Here is a 13718-nt window from a genome sequence, read left to right as displayed (position 1 = left end):
TCCCAACAGATATTTACATTCATGCCCCAGTATCACTGCCTGTAAATCACAAAATAATGAGTCTTGCAGAGGTGACATAAGTGTTCTCATTATTAAAGGAGGGTATTCCTTTTAACACTGCTTTTTAATGACAATACACCCAGATTATATGGAGTGGCTGCTGCCGGTAAGAAGCAGGCAATCACAAGACTTTCTGCCATATCACAGCTTGTAGAGTATCAAGGCTATTCCAGTCAAATGTTATAAGTGTTTACATTCCGTAAATTAACTTTGGTATTATAATACTTGATCAATGGATATAAAGTAAATCTTCCATATACGTTATACATTTTTCTCATTTTGGGTAACATACTGTCCGCTTTGTTACCGAGCATTGCCACAAATTCCCCGTTATTCCGGGTCCCAAATAATGTGTTCCTTCCAAGATTACATTATCCACCGACCAGGAGTAGCCCGATCTCTTCCTGGTGTTAACCAGTCTCAAAAACAGTTTTTGATGTATTCACCTTCAGACTATTTATTTCCTGCATACATATGCAGTGCATTCAGCATCGGGTGTAGGACTACTTGCGTGTGATCCATAACCAGGATGTCGTTGGCATACATCAACCATTGAACTCATGTTCCCCAGCCTGGGGTGGGTGGGGGGGGCGGGGGGGAGTGCCATGACCATTGCAACAGCTTCCAGGAGATCCCCCAAAGCGAAGATTTAGATATTAAACAAGCAGGGTGCCACTACACATCCCCTACCCTACATACTGGAATCCTGATGGACATGGACCCCCACACCCCTCACGCAAGATTCAAATGTACCTGAATACAGGTGTCAGTATACAGGTACTCTAGTCTTAGTATAGACCCACTGGAAGACCACACTTCGCTAACTTGCCCTATAATCTGTTTCGATCAACCATGTCGAAAACGGACGAGAATCAGATGAATCTCATAAAAATGTATGGCTTGTTAGGTTTGATGCTAGTTTTTGCAAGATGTTTAGAATTTAAGTGATCCATGTGGTCCCCACTCTCCTACGGAACCCTGAATGTTTGCAAAGATGTCCTATTTTAATAGCCCAAGATTCCAACTCCCTAAGGATTTGAACAGAGGAACATTTGACTCTCAACGTCTATTAGGGTAATGTGGCGATAATTGACCTGGTGCAGCTGGTTTCCTTATTTTATGTATGGGTACTACATATGAGAGTTTCCATGACTCCGGAGTTCTTTTGTTTAAGGTTTGTAAAAAGGGTAAACAATATGGTCAAACAAATTTCAGAAATAAAATGTGTTAAACCATCAAGTCCCTTCGCTCTGAATTTGCTTACTCTTTTGATTGTGTTTATAATATCTTTGTGATCAAATCTTAGACTCCAATTATCCTCCTCACAAGATTGTCCATCAGCCAGATTGATGTCCACAGAGTACATCCTGTTAAAGTACTCTATCCTGTTAAAGTACTCTATCTGCGCACACTCTAAAATGGGATTAATTTGAGCCACCAATTGATTGCGCTCCTTTTTGCCTCTACGGGTCGAAACGTTTTAATATTTTGGTAGGTCCCAATTATCACTAACATTATTTCTGAATCTTTTAGATTTTTGTGTTCTTTAATCCAGTTTGTATATTGCTGAAAACACTTTTTGATCGCCAGTATTCTATTCTGGAAAGATTGTTTATTTGAATGCATCTCTGCTCTTTTCGTTAATTTAATATCCTTATTGAAAGGGTGTATGAGAACTTCCGAAAGATACACTCTTGTCCAATTTAAGGAAACGGTTCATTATAAGAGGCGCACATGTCCTCCCGCTTTCCTCTGCATCCATCACAGCATATGCATCCACAAATGCTAGTAAAATAATTGGTGTTTGTTGCATTCTATTTAATTCTGTTGCCAGCCATATTCACCATCAAGTTAGTAGGGTCATGTTTCTCCCTATGTCCCTCATCCAGCCAGAAGTCCGCTAGCATCATGTGATGTCACGGAGGTCTGTTTTCCATACTCTAAAGCTGAAGCATTTTAATTTTTTTATTTTATTGTGTATGGTTGATTAAAAAAAACTTACAATTAACATGCAGACATCACATCAAGAATCATAAAAACAGTAAACTTCGAATATACTTCATAAAAACAACAATTTCTGAAACATACATATACCACGTATGGGATACATTAATCACTGTAATCGTACTTCTGATGCTTTTATCTGCTTAGATTCACATGCTGTGCATATGCTGACATCTAGTGGAAGCTGCAGAGTATTACAGTCGTTTTCAGGGGCTGATGATGATGATAAAGCTGATACCTCATCCCAGTTATAACTCGCCAGAAGAGTGGTATTAGCTATCCGAGCTTGAAAGACAGCCGAAGAGGCCACTTTCCTTCCCATCATGTACAGCTTCTTGCTCTCCTCATCCGGGGGTGCTTCAGAAGAGGCTAGGGATGTTCCTGCTCTCTTCTTTGTTGTTGTAACTACAAGAGAGTCAGGATTGAACTGTCCTCTGATATAGAGAGGGTTAGAGGGAGTGGGCAGAAGAGCTTCTCTATACAGGGGGTTAACTGCCCGCATCTGGTTTTTCTTGGACTCCTTTCCCTTTATTAGGCTCTCTGGGATGTGTTTTTTTAACCAAATGGGCTAATCCCACCTGTATAGGGTCTTTTGCCGTTTTCGACAAACCACGTCGAACTTCGGCTGTGGAATGATCCAGAGTCTCATCTACTGACATGCGACGTTCGGGAATGGTTTTAGTCATGACGTCTGTGCTGTCTTTCAACAGGCAGCCCCATCATGTGGCGATCGGGACCTTGAGTGCCCAGAGGACAGGGAATCTGGGGACCTCTTCCTAGAAGTCGTGTGTGGGCCTTTGTTCAACAAACGTGTTGAGCCTCAGCCCTTGGGTGTGTGCTTAGTGTACGGAGCTGTATGAGCGCCAATGCCGGCGGCTGTCATCCCCCTAACAAGGCCGCCGGCCTGTCTGTTGGTGTCAGGGCTTGCGTTTGGGAAACCAAAGTAACCCCATCGCCTCCGCCGTCAGAAAACATGGCGTTGCTGCCGTCGCTTTAAGTCCCCGCCACGTCCATGGTGGCCTCGGCCTGCATGGTGTGGTGGGCCCATCGCTTGGTTAAATGGTCCTTTTAACATCTTGGGTTTAAAGAGCTTACAGGCTCGACAGGTCCCTTTGATGTAATCCCGAGGGAGACAAAGGTTGCACACCAGGTGCTTGTCGACCCACAGGAACTTTTTGTTGCACTTAGGGCAGAACTTGAAAGGGGTTCTATCCATAATAAAATGAAACGGCAGCTAGGCGAGAATAATGTATGAAAAGGGGTAAAAGCATTCTCAAATGTCCTCCACCCTTCTCCCCCTACTGTGTGGACCGAAGCCCGTATCGGCCCTCCAAGGTCAGACAGATCCGCCGATGGGAGTATTCGACTGTCGTTTTCTTCACAGATGTTGGATGTTATCGATAGTCTGTGATGGAAGATATAAAGGATAGTACGAAAACTCTAACTTATATAATCAATGGCGTTCTGCCGAAAGGAAAACTCTGAAATAGCGTCTGTCTACGAGGGCGGAAAAAACTATCTGAGGGACCTCGATGCGTGAAGGACCATCGGCACTGGGCATCACACTAGGGATAGTATTACTGCCACGCCCTGTTGACGTACCTTTTTGAATTTCGAAAACTACTGATACTCTGCAGCTTCCACTAGATGTCGGCCTATGCACAGCATGTGATTAAGCAGATTCCACAAGCCTCAGAAAAATAATTTCATAAAATACATTTCTACACTAGATCCAATACACCAATAAAAACAATGTTACAATTCAATCTAGATCAGTACCATCGTCACATTTCGAAAACTAAACATTAAGTCAATCCCATAGTTCAAGATTTAATTACATACATTTGGATAAGAAGAAATGCTGTGTAGCGTCTTTCATGGCACCAAATTACACAGAAAACTTGATGCATAGCCAGAGACACTAACTAAATATTATCACAATTGGCTTGTTCAGTTCCACTATTCTCTCCAATTTACATAACTAAGATCTTCATCATATATTGTTCCAACCTCCAATTTCCTGGATGCCCTAGGGACTCTGGCTATTAGTCATTGCCAACAATTCATCATTAATTACTATCAATAGTCGTGTCAACGCCAAGACCAATACAGAATTGTTCCCCCCAAACATGGTCAAATGTTTAAAAGTTTCTCACTCTTTCATAACAGGGCAGAAGGGACACCCACCTAAATTAATACTTGGTACATCATGCTGCCAATATTGTATTCTTTCCATAGTTCATAACTGGTTCAATTTAAAACGCATGTACAATATCCTTGCCTTCGGACACAGGAACTTAATGAGGTATGGTGATCTGATTCCTCTTTTCCTGATGAACTTAGCATTGTCTGCGGAGGATAGCTCAGGGGCAACGTGCTCGCCTTGGAAGCAAGACGACATGGAGCACCACAGGTTCAATCCCCGGGTACGCGCTTAGAAACCTCTGGGTATTGAGCGCGTTATAAATGACCCATCATATCATATATTCAGAATAAAGTTTATAACCATTATTTTTCTCTGTAATCATACACCAATCATAATCTTGGTGTTTACTCTTTAGACTGGGTAAACGTGCACATAACTTCTCTGTCGTTATATTTATCCTTAGTAGGACTTTCTTGATTCTTACACCAAATCGCGCTACTGATGGAGGGTTAGCACATAAATCCTCATAAGAGTTTCTGGGCGGGTTAGTCATTTTGGCATTATTACTCATCAGTCTCTCCATTGCCACTTTGAACACAGTGATGTGATTCAAAGTTTGTGGCAAAGTATGGAATTGGGTATTGAAGAAGCAAGACATAAGGAGTATTTTCATATCTCGCCCTGGAGCTTGCCAATACTAGTTTCTATGTCTCTTAGGCACATATCGAGTCCGTACAAAATTACAGCCTCAACCTTCAGGGTATAGAATTCAAATAGCGGAAGAAGTGAAAATGTACAGTACTTTTGAATAAATGAACTTAATCCGATTCATGTAGGGTTTGATGTTCAGATGGAGGGCTTTTTTCCACATTGCTGCCAAAGCAGTATCAATGAGATTATACCCCAGATAACTTAGTATTAATGCACGCTCAACTTTCATACCATCAATAATCACGTGTACCTCTTTTTTTTCCTATTTGCAAAGATCATAATATGCGATTTTGAAGGATTTGCCTGAAAGTTGGTCATTCGTGAACGTAACAAAGATTTAATTTATTTTGGATCCCAAAAGGTGTCCTATTAAAAAAATAATAAATAAAAAAAAAAATCAAATCATCCGCGAAGGCCATCCAATTCAGTTTTAACTTGCCCAAACTCTCAGGTAAAAGGTTTTCATGTTTTCCATAGTTCATTAAGGTCGCAGATGTACAAATTAAACAGTACTGCTGCTAAATTACAGCCCTGTTTAACTCCAGTGTGAGTAGGCATTGCATCAGAAAGGCCCCCCTCCTGATTTAGTCTAACCCTATAGTATGTATTAAAATTCAGCATGGCAATTTTAGAAATTAGGTGCGTGGGAATTCCTAGAGTGAGCATTTTCTTCCATAGGAGATTCCGAATTACTATCAAATGCTGCTCTCATATCAAGGGCGGCGATGTGAACAAGCCCACAGTTTCCGTGTTTTGCCATGATATTGATGGCCGAGTGCCATGAATCTGGGATTGATTTTGATTCGAAGATGTAATTAAATTTGAGTTTAAGAATATCCCCCCAAAATTCAGAGGCAGTTTTGAGGACGCAAGGCAGAATCCCATTCAGACCCGCTACTTTGGATCTTTTAAGCTTAGAAATTACCCACATAATTTCAGTTTGCATCCAGGGACAGAACCCAAGGTTCAAGCTTGAAATATCAATAGGTTCGGGAATATCATATTGAATTAGGATTGGATATATCAAGGCTATATATTTAGTCCAGGTTTCAGCGGAGATGGAAGAATGGAAAGAGGTCTGAGTGTCAACCGTTGTACTTCTCAGGGCTGCCCATACATTCCTTGAATTGGGCTTAATCTGGTTAAAAATTAATAATGCGCTGGATGTCATCAATGTGTAACTTGTAAAAATGTTTATCTTATTTTGACAGATTTATTTTTTCAAGTTTTTTATCAGTAACATCAATGCACCTTTTTTCAGTTCCCTTATTTCAGCATTCTTCTGTCTTTTTTTATTTGGTGACTCCCGAATTATAGGTATGGGTGTGATTCTCCCTTTGCCCTTTCTTAATTTTCTCTTTAGCAAGTATTTTTAAATGGTATTTAATGAGGGCAACATTCTCTTCCTCTATCCTACAAGCAGTTAGTCCATTCCATAAGACATCAATTGTCAACCTCTTCTCTGATCTAATCCTCTCAACAAGTTTATAACAGAGCTTAGGACTCCAACACACTGAAATAAGTTGTCAATCAGACTATCAGAGCAAGCAAAGGGTCCTTGTTATATATGCCATGCTGTAAACCCATAGTCAGTTTAATTAACATGTGATCACCCAAAGAAGGGTTACTAAGTTCCACATTTAGACCGTCGTTGGAAAAGATGAGTTGAAACAAAAAAATGCCAATGTGGGATTTAGCTTGCCCTCTGGTCCAAGTATATATGCAACTATTGGGGTCAGGATTCACTAAATGCAGGTCTCACTCTAGAAAGTATTTAACCCAGGCGCGTCCTCTTTTACGCTTTTACGTGATAATTATCCGATTTATCCCTTGCGCTAAAATTACCAGTGTTGATTCCGAGCAAGCTGAATTAAAATCACCCCCAGCTATTATAGTATAATTCGAGTTCCAAATTATTGCCTCTTCTAAGATTGTATCAAGTTGAGTGAACATATGTAATTGTGAATATTTAGCTGGATTCCAAGAAATTGATATAATCAGAAAAGCTGTTTTGGTATCACAATGCGTGACTACTTCGACCACCAGTAAGTCATCAACGCCATAAATCCTATTAGAACACCCGAGCGAATGTTCAGTTTAGCAGATTGGTCAATCTGCGGGCTGTACGCACTGGTATAGCCTGCAGATTGATTACAACCCGTAATTCGGGCTGCAAGGAGTTACAGAGCTCTGGGCAGGCGGGGAAGCCTACAGAAGTGGATGTTGGTCTGCATGTGTTCCGGAAGGGAAAGAGTTAACTTTCTGTTCCGAAATACACGTTCCTAGACCAAAGTGTCCATGTAGGCTGACAAACATGAAAGAAGAAAATGAAAGCAAAGGAAACGCTTTCCCAACTTTTGAAATGGAAAAGGGGCTGACATGAGCGGTACTGTAACGGGAACATATGGAAAACGTTATATTCAGCAAGGAAATGAGAGGAAATGTTGCAGGCACTTCTGAATGTGCAGTAAGTAAATTAAGTGGCAGTAAATCGAATGTATGTACATGTGGAGCTTGCAAACGTTTATTAACTTGCATGTTTGCGTAGTTAAGTAAACTTAATTAGAACAGGGGGCAGGCACACCCACACCTGATTCCGTTTTACTATAATACTCCTCCCACTCTATAAAAAAAAAAGGAAACTTGTTTAATCGATGTACAAAAAATGTCTGCAACATTAACCATTTTGCAATTTTTTGTACTTCAATTAAACATGTCTCATTTACATAACTTGAATTAAACAGTGAAGGTGTTCTAATATCTTTATAGACCTGCAGCGAGGGTCGTACCGGGCATTATGGTCCCTCATACCTCATTAACTTAACTCGGTCTTCACAGCCCTCGCTGCAGGTCTATAAAGTTATATTGGAAGACGCTCTTATGTTGTTATTGACGAGAATTGAAAGCCCACCAGAGGGTGTGCCTACAAGTCGTTTCGAGGCAGGTTGAGTAAAGGAAACATAGCCCTTAATTGTAAAATGTTGTGTTTTCATGGTCTCCTGAAGTATACAAATTGAAGGTCCGTTATCAACAGGAGTAGGTTTAAACCAGGTTTGAACGTTCTTGAATCCGCAGACATTCTGCAAAGTGAAGTTAATAGACTTTTGGCTATGGTAGTGGGGTAGATTTCTTTTGTCCCAGTTAAGCTACTCATAAGAGGCTCAAAGAGAGTAAAGTCCTTAATAGCAGAGGCAAATGCCAAGTAATTGCTTTAGTAATTCATTTGCAGCAGGTAGTTGACCATTAGTAGAGCCGCCTGCAATTTCAGTCTTGGGGCACGCTAAATGTGTTTCAACAAATGTTACAGCCTCTTCTTTCGATTGAAATATATATGGGGTCAAGCCTATATAGGCAAGATCGCTCCTTTGATCCCATACCAGTTTTGTGATTATATATGAATCAAACTTACATATCATATGATTGTTGTTAATTGCTGGGAGTGTTATCCAGGCCATATCTTCAGATCTGAGAGTTCTTAGTGATGGAATTAGTTTTAAAGTATTTAACATAAAGGTCCGATTTAATCTCGACCTGCCGTTTACAGCCGGGTCGCTCTCCCAGCCCACGATGTTTGGCATATCTAGCGTCGGTACATAAGTAATTCCTACTTCAGGATTGTCAATAGGGACTTTACCATTTGAATCTTCGTAAAAGGTCATTTTTTACTTGACCATTACCACTATTATCATGTTCATTCAAGTTAGATGGCACATTGCAAGTTCCAATTACATTTGGATTCCCAATCCCAGTGGAGACTGGACATTGTTCAATCCTAGGAACCTCATTTGGAAAAATTGCCCAGCCTATTTGGGGGGTTATCCATAACTTTATCCAACTTTAAGTCTGGGTGTTGCACCTCTAATTGTACTGGGTTTGTTTCAACCATACTCATTTCTTCTTTTAAAACTGATGGAAACTGCTCTCCTGAACATCCGTGAAGACCTGCTCTCCAATCTTGATTCTGTGTCCTCATCTTGTTTGATCTCTCTTCCGCCTTTGACACTGTCAACCATGACATCCTGCTCAAATGTCTCTGTGATAACGTGGTATCACTGGTCGGCCCTGGAGTGGCTGACTTGTTTCCTCTCTAGTGCCATGCATTTAGGGTTAAGGGATTCCGACCCCATCTTAATTATACCAGTACGATTTTGAGTACTGAGATTTAAAATAGAAGATAACGGGCCTTGACATTTCTTATTATCCATTATCGAAAAAAGTTTAATAACTGAGTTTGCCTTCGTCTATTAGAGTTCATTGGACAATCCCTGTCAAAGTACTATTTTCTGTAGAAGCAATTCCCACAACCTTTTTGTTATTTGTCGAAGGCAAAACCTTATTTTTCTTTTTTTCCCATCTACTGCCATAGCCACTTTAAACATATTCAAGTGACCATCCTTTATAATCTCCAATAATGATTTGGATTCTTCATTGAGCTGGTTTACATCGAACAATTCATCATCATTGGAGATGTTACAAATATTTTTAACATTGGTACTATAACCAGTGATTTTTGTTCAAGTATTACTTGTCATTTTTTCCTGTAACCTCTTTTTTGTGCTCTTAGAGCAAGGAGTCTCTCTACGCGAGAGAAAGGTGTCTGCACTACCTTGGTTCTCCATATCAAGGCTTTCTCCCTCAACCCTATGTTGCAGACTGTTGTTTTTGTCTTCCAATTCTATCAAATCGGTTAGTGCAGATGGACTACTAGGGCCATCCAAAAGATTAGATACACCAAGTGCACACCAAGCGCACACTGTTGCGGTTCCAGTTTAGGTGCTCCTTGCCTTTGTGAAATCAGCACCAATTAAAACATTTTTTTTAGCGTTCAAGGATACAGATCGTAATTATCAGATGTCTCAGCTATGTTCACATTCCCGCACCATACTGGCCGCCGCGGCAGCATAGGATTGCACTTTAGGCTCCATTTGTGGATCTAACGCCATCGTTTGTGTGTACTTGGGACACGGTTTTACAGCCATTTTTGCTGCAGATGACAGAGTCAATATTGAATCACAGGCAAAGAAGAAACCCTCCAGTTTAAGTTTTCCCAAGATATCAGAGAGGCACAATTTTATTTCACGAATTTGGGTGGTTTGGTGTCCTTTGTTTAGTAAGTTGAGGATGCGGGTGAGTACTAGGAAGGAATAATTATCAGACGCACTGTTATCCTGTGTTAGGAAGAAATCTCATAAATGGCTGATTTCCCTTACCTAAAGAATCCCCCAGCAGCTTTGCTGGATTTCTAGGATTTTTCACCTGTTAAGAGTGTGAGCCTTTTCTTCCACTCTTGCATGTGTTTTGCTGTGTGTATTTTTACTGTTTGTGTGATCTTGGGCACTGGAGCCTCACCTACTCCATGTGCTCCACTTTGTGTGCGTTACACAGCACCTTCTGTGCAGTGACACAGGGTTGTCTTTAAGACTTCCCACTGACTCCATTTTTCTGGGGCTGACTCCTGCCCCCCAGAAACATGTACAGTTGCCATTAACTTTATATAGTCACTTTGATCAGGCCCATTACACCCCATCTTACATGGAGTACTGGAAAGGGTTCATTCTTATCCCTTTTTGTCTGTGCCTCTTAGAGCCTGGTTTCGCTCCCTTAACACTAAGACTTGGCTGGTGGCAGTGGTAACTACTCTAACTTTCCTACCACAATTATATTATATAAATGTGGTATTGGGAGGGGCCACCAGGGGGCGCGCGGATGAGTATCTCTCCTGCGTGAGCTCTGTCCCTGCGGTCCCGAAAAGCGGAATGAGCCCCCGCTGAAGGATCCCCCCCCACGAAAGCTCGAAATTTTGTGATCTGAACGGACCCCCCCGCAGTTGAGAAAAAACCCGACGAAAATCGGACCCGCTTTGACCGAGAACTCGGCAGTCTCAGAAGTTCCTAACCGCTGCGCCACGGAGGGCCCGAAGTCTGGCGTAGTCCGGCCCGTGCGATAGGCGTTACCCACGGTGCGCATCTGTGCCCTAAGCTTGTGGTGGTGATCCCTCGCCCGCGTGAGACAGCGAGCCCAAAGACTCCCAAGGATACCGGGCGACTGCACGGGGTGAGTGAGAGACTTTTACGCAAAACTCAGGGGTACCAGAGCCCGCGCCTGGCGGTGCCACGTAACACGCGTGACCCTCCAACCCGACCGCTCCCTGCACAACATACTATGCCGGAGGAAGAAGAGCGGTTGGATGGACTTCCTCCAATTGCGCACCCCAGAACCACACATCCTCCGTCTAGGGCCCGCAGAACTGAACCAAGGAGCTGTCCCATATCATCCGAAGTGCTGGAGACCGGAGACAATACGGATCCCACAATCCGAGCATCCTCATAGAGGGTAGAGCCCCCTGCTCAGGGGCGTGTGCCTCTAACCAGGATTGTGTCGCATGGACCTATGCCACAAACTGGCCAGATTTGCCTACGAACCGTACGTCTTGCCTTGCGGATCTACAGGTGCAATGACCACGGACCCATCAGAAGCGGGTGCCGCCGCCACCAAAGGTGACATCGCCACACTATTGAACGAAATAAAAAATATGGGAGCTAACCTCGGCGGCAAGATCGACAAAATCACTCAGAGGATGGACAGATTCGAAGAACGCTTGGAAAGTGTGGAAAATAACCAGGCCTCGATCGACACCCTTGAGGTTCAGATGGACGTACGGATCCGAAAAGTCGAGGCGAGGCTTAAGATGGATGACTTAGAAAACAGAGAAAGGAGAAATAACCTCTGCTTTTTCGGCATTCCGGAACGCGAAGGTGAAACTGAAAAAGATCTCAAAGACACCATCCACGACATCATTAGAATATTGACCGCCGATGAAGACATAGACGAGCCCAAAACCGAACGCATACATAGAGCGGTGGACCAACCGGCGGCGCGCGGTCTGTTCTGGCCAGGTTTCACCGATACCAAGACAAAGCTAGAATTCTGGAGAAGGCCAGGTCTGGAGGCCCGCTCACAATGGGAGGCGCTCAAATCACCATCTTCCAAGATCTATCCTCGTTAACTTTAGCCCTGAGACGCCTCTGCAGCCCCCTCACGAAATGGCTCAAGGATCAGGGCACAAGGTATAGATGGGGATACCCCTTCTCGCTTACATTCGAGCACGACAGCAGGAAAATAGTTCTACGCTCTGAAGACGAGATCAAAGACTGCATCGCCGATCTCCTCGGTGCAGACCCACGGAGCAAGGAAGGCGGCGACGACGGAGGACCGGGATCGCAGTGGGAGCTCCAGGGCCCGAGGCGCAAGAGGGTAAAGGGATCGAGAAAGTTTAGACGCCCCAACAACACCCCCGATCATGATTAACCAAAAGAAACCGCGCTGGAATTGTGCTAGCTACAGTCACATCTAAAACACGTGGCACTGTCTCACACGAGGGATGCAACATACCGGAATCACACGCTGCGGACAGAGCACCCCCCAGGAATGGAAGATGACGGACTCCTGTGGAAAGTCCTGAAAGCCACACGTAACGTTGAAACTTTCATATGTTTATTGTTATTACTGTTAAAATTGCATAATGTTTGGGGGTAAGGGAGAAGAGATGGGGGCTCACCCTTAAGCTACGATGGTGAATTTGCTCGGGACCATAGGTCAACGGTCCCCACTGATGGTCCGCCGACGGACTGCAAATTCTGATCCAGTCTGTCCCGGACGCCGTCAACAGCTGCCAGTGCAGCACCCTTTGTTTGCAGGCTCAAACGAGCAGCACCATTTATGGTGGAATACGAGAAAAGGGGAGAGAGGTAACGAACACTTGGGACATGTACAGATAACAATAAGTTTGCTTTGAAGTATCACAGCCAAGATGACACAGGGCACCCACTTGCCCCTCTGCTCGCTGATGGTGAGAGATCCTAGTCTCCAAACCGCTGATGGCATCACATGAGAAGTCTAATGGCAAGGTTCTCCTCAGAATTGGGACTATCAATGTGAAGGGACTGAACTCCCCTACTAAGAGATTCCGAAGATCTGACATTGACATTCTCCTCATATAAGAGACGAAATTTGCCAGAGAAGAGGAGCGAGCGGTCCTGGGGAATCGGGGGGGGTTTGGAATTCTGGGGCTCTGGCCCACTCAGGAAGGGAGGGATTGGGATCCTCATCAGGAAAGGAGTAGGCTTTGAGCTAGAAAAGACCTGGTCGGATGTGAGTGGACGAACCCTCCTGATAGTGGGGAAAATCGCAAGAGTTCAGGTCACGATCGCTACCATATACTCGCCTAATAACGGGCAAGCTGCATTTCTTCGGAAGACGATTCCCAAAATAGTACAAGAGACTGCAGGCCACCTCATTATAGGAGGCGACTTTAATCAGTGTGTGAACCCAACTGTTGACTGGAAGCCAGGCAACCCCGACACGCGGGCCCAGCATAGGAGGGATCGCACTGAATTCGCTGCCATGATGGAACTTTACGATCTACGAGACGTGTGGAGAAAACAACATCCTGACGAAGGGGGTTTTACCTTCTACTCGAACCCCCATCGCACATTCTCATGCATAGACTATATATTCCTCGCACCTGACCTTGCAAGGTCAACAAGTCATACCAACATTGTCCCGACAACATGGACAGATCATGACATGGTCCTAGCAGACGTCGACTGGGCCGACCTGCCTGCCGCTGGGGGATCCTGGCGATGCAACGAGTCCCTCTGGACAGACGCGGCGTTCAGAAATGAAATGGAAACCGAGATCGAAGAATATTTCAAGATGAATGACAACGGGGAGGTCTCCAAACAGGTGATCTGGGAAGCGGGGAAGGCCACGTGGAGAGGTATATTAATACGTGAGG

The 13718-nt window shown here is 43.7% G+C and overlaps 1 protein-coding gene across 1 annotated transcript in view; it reads right to left on the bottom strand.

The window, feature by feature from the left end:
* The window catches only part of E2F5 (E2F transcription factor 5), a 1167696-nt gene that overhangs the window by 428998 nt on the left and 724980 nt on the right, over positions 1-13718 (bottom strand). The window lies entirely within an intron of this gene.

The sequence above is a fragment of the Ambystoma mexicanum genome, chromosome 5q (genome assembly GCF_040938575.1).
Source record: "Ambystoma mexicanum isolate Mex_15411 chromosome 5q, UKY_AmexF1_1, whole genome shotgun sequence".
NCBI classification, from domain to species: Eukaryota; Metazoa; Chordata; class Amphibia; order Caudata; family Ambystomatidae; genus Ambystoma; species Ambystoma mexicanum.
Note: the sequence above shows the minus strand (reverse complement) of the source record. Positions and strands in the feature narration are given on the sequence as shown.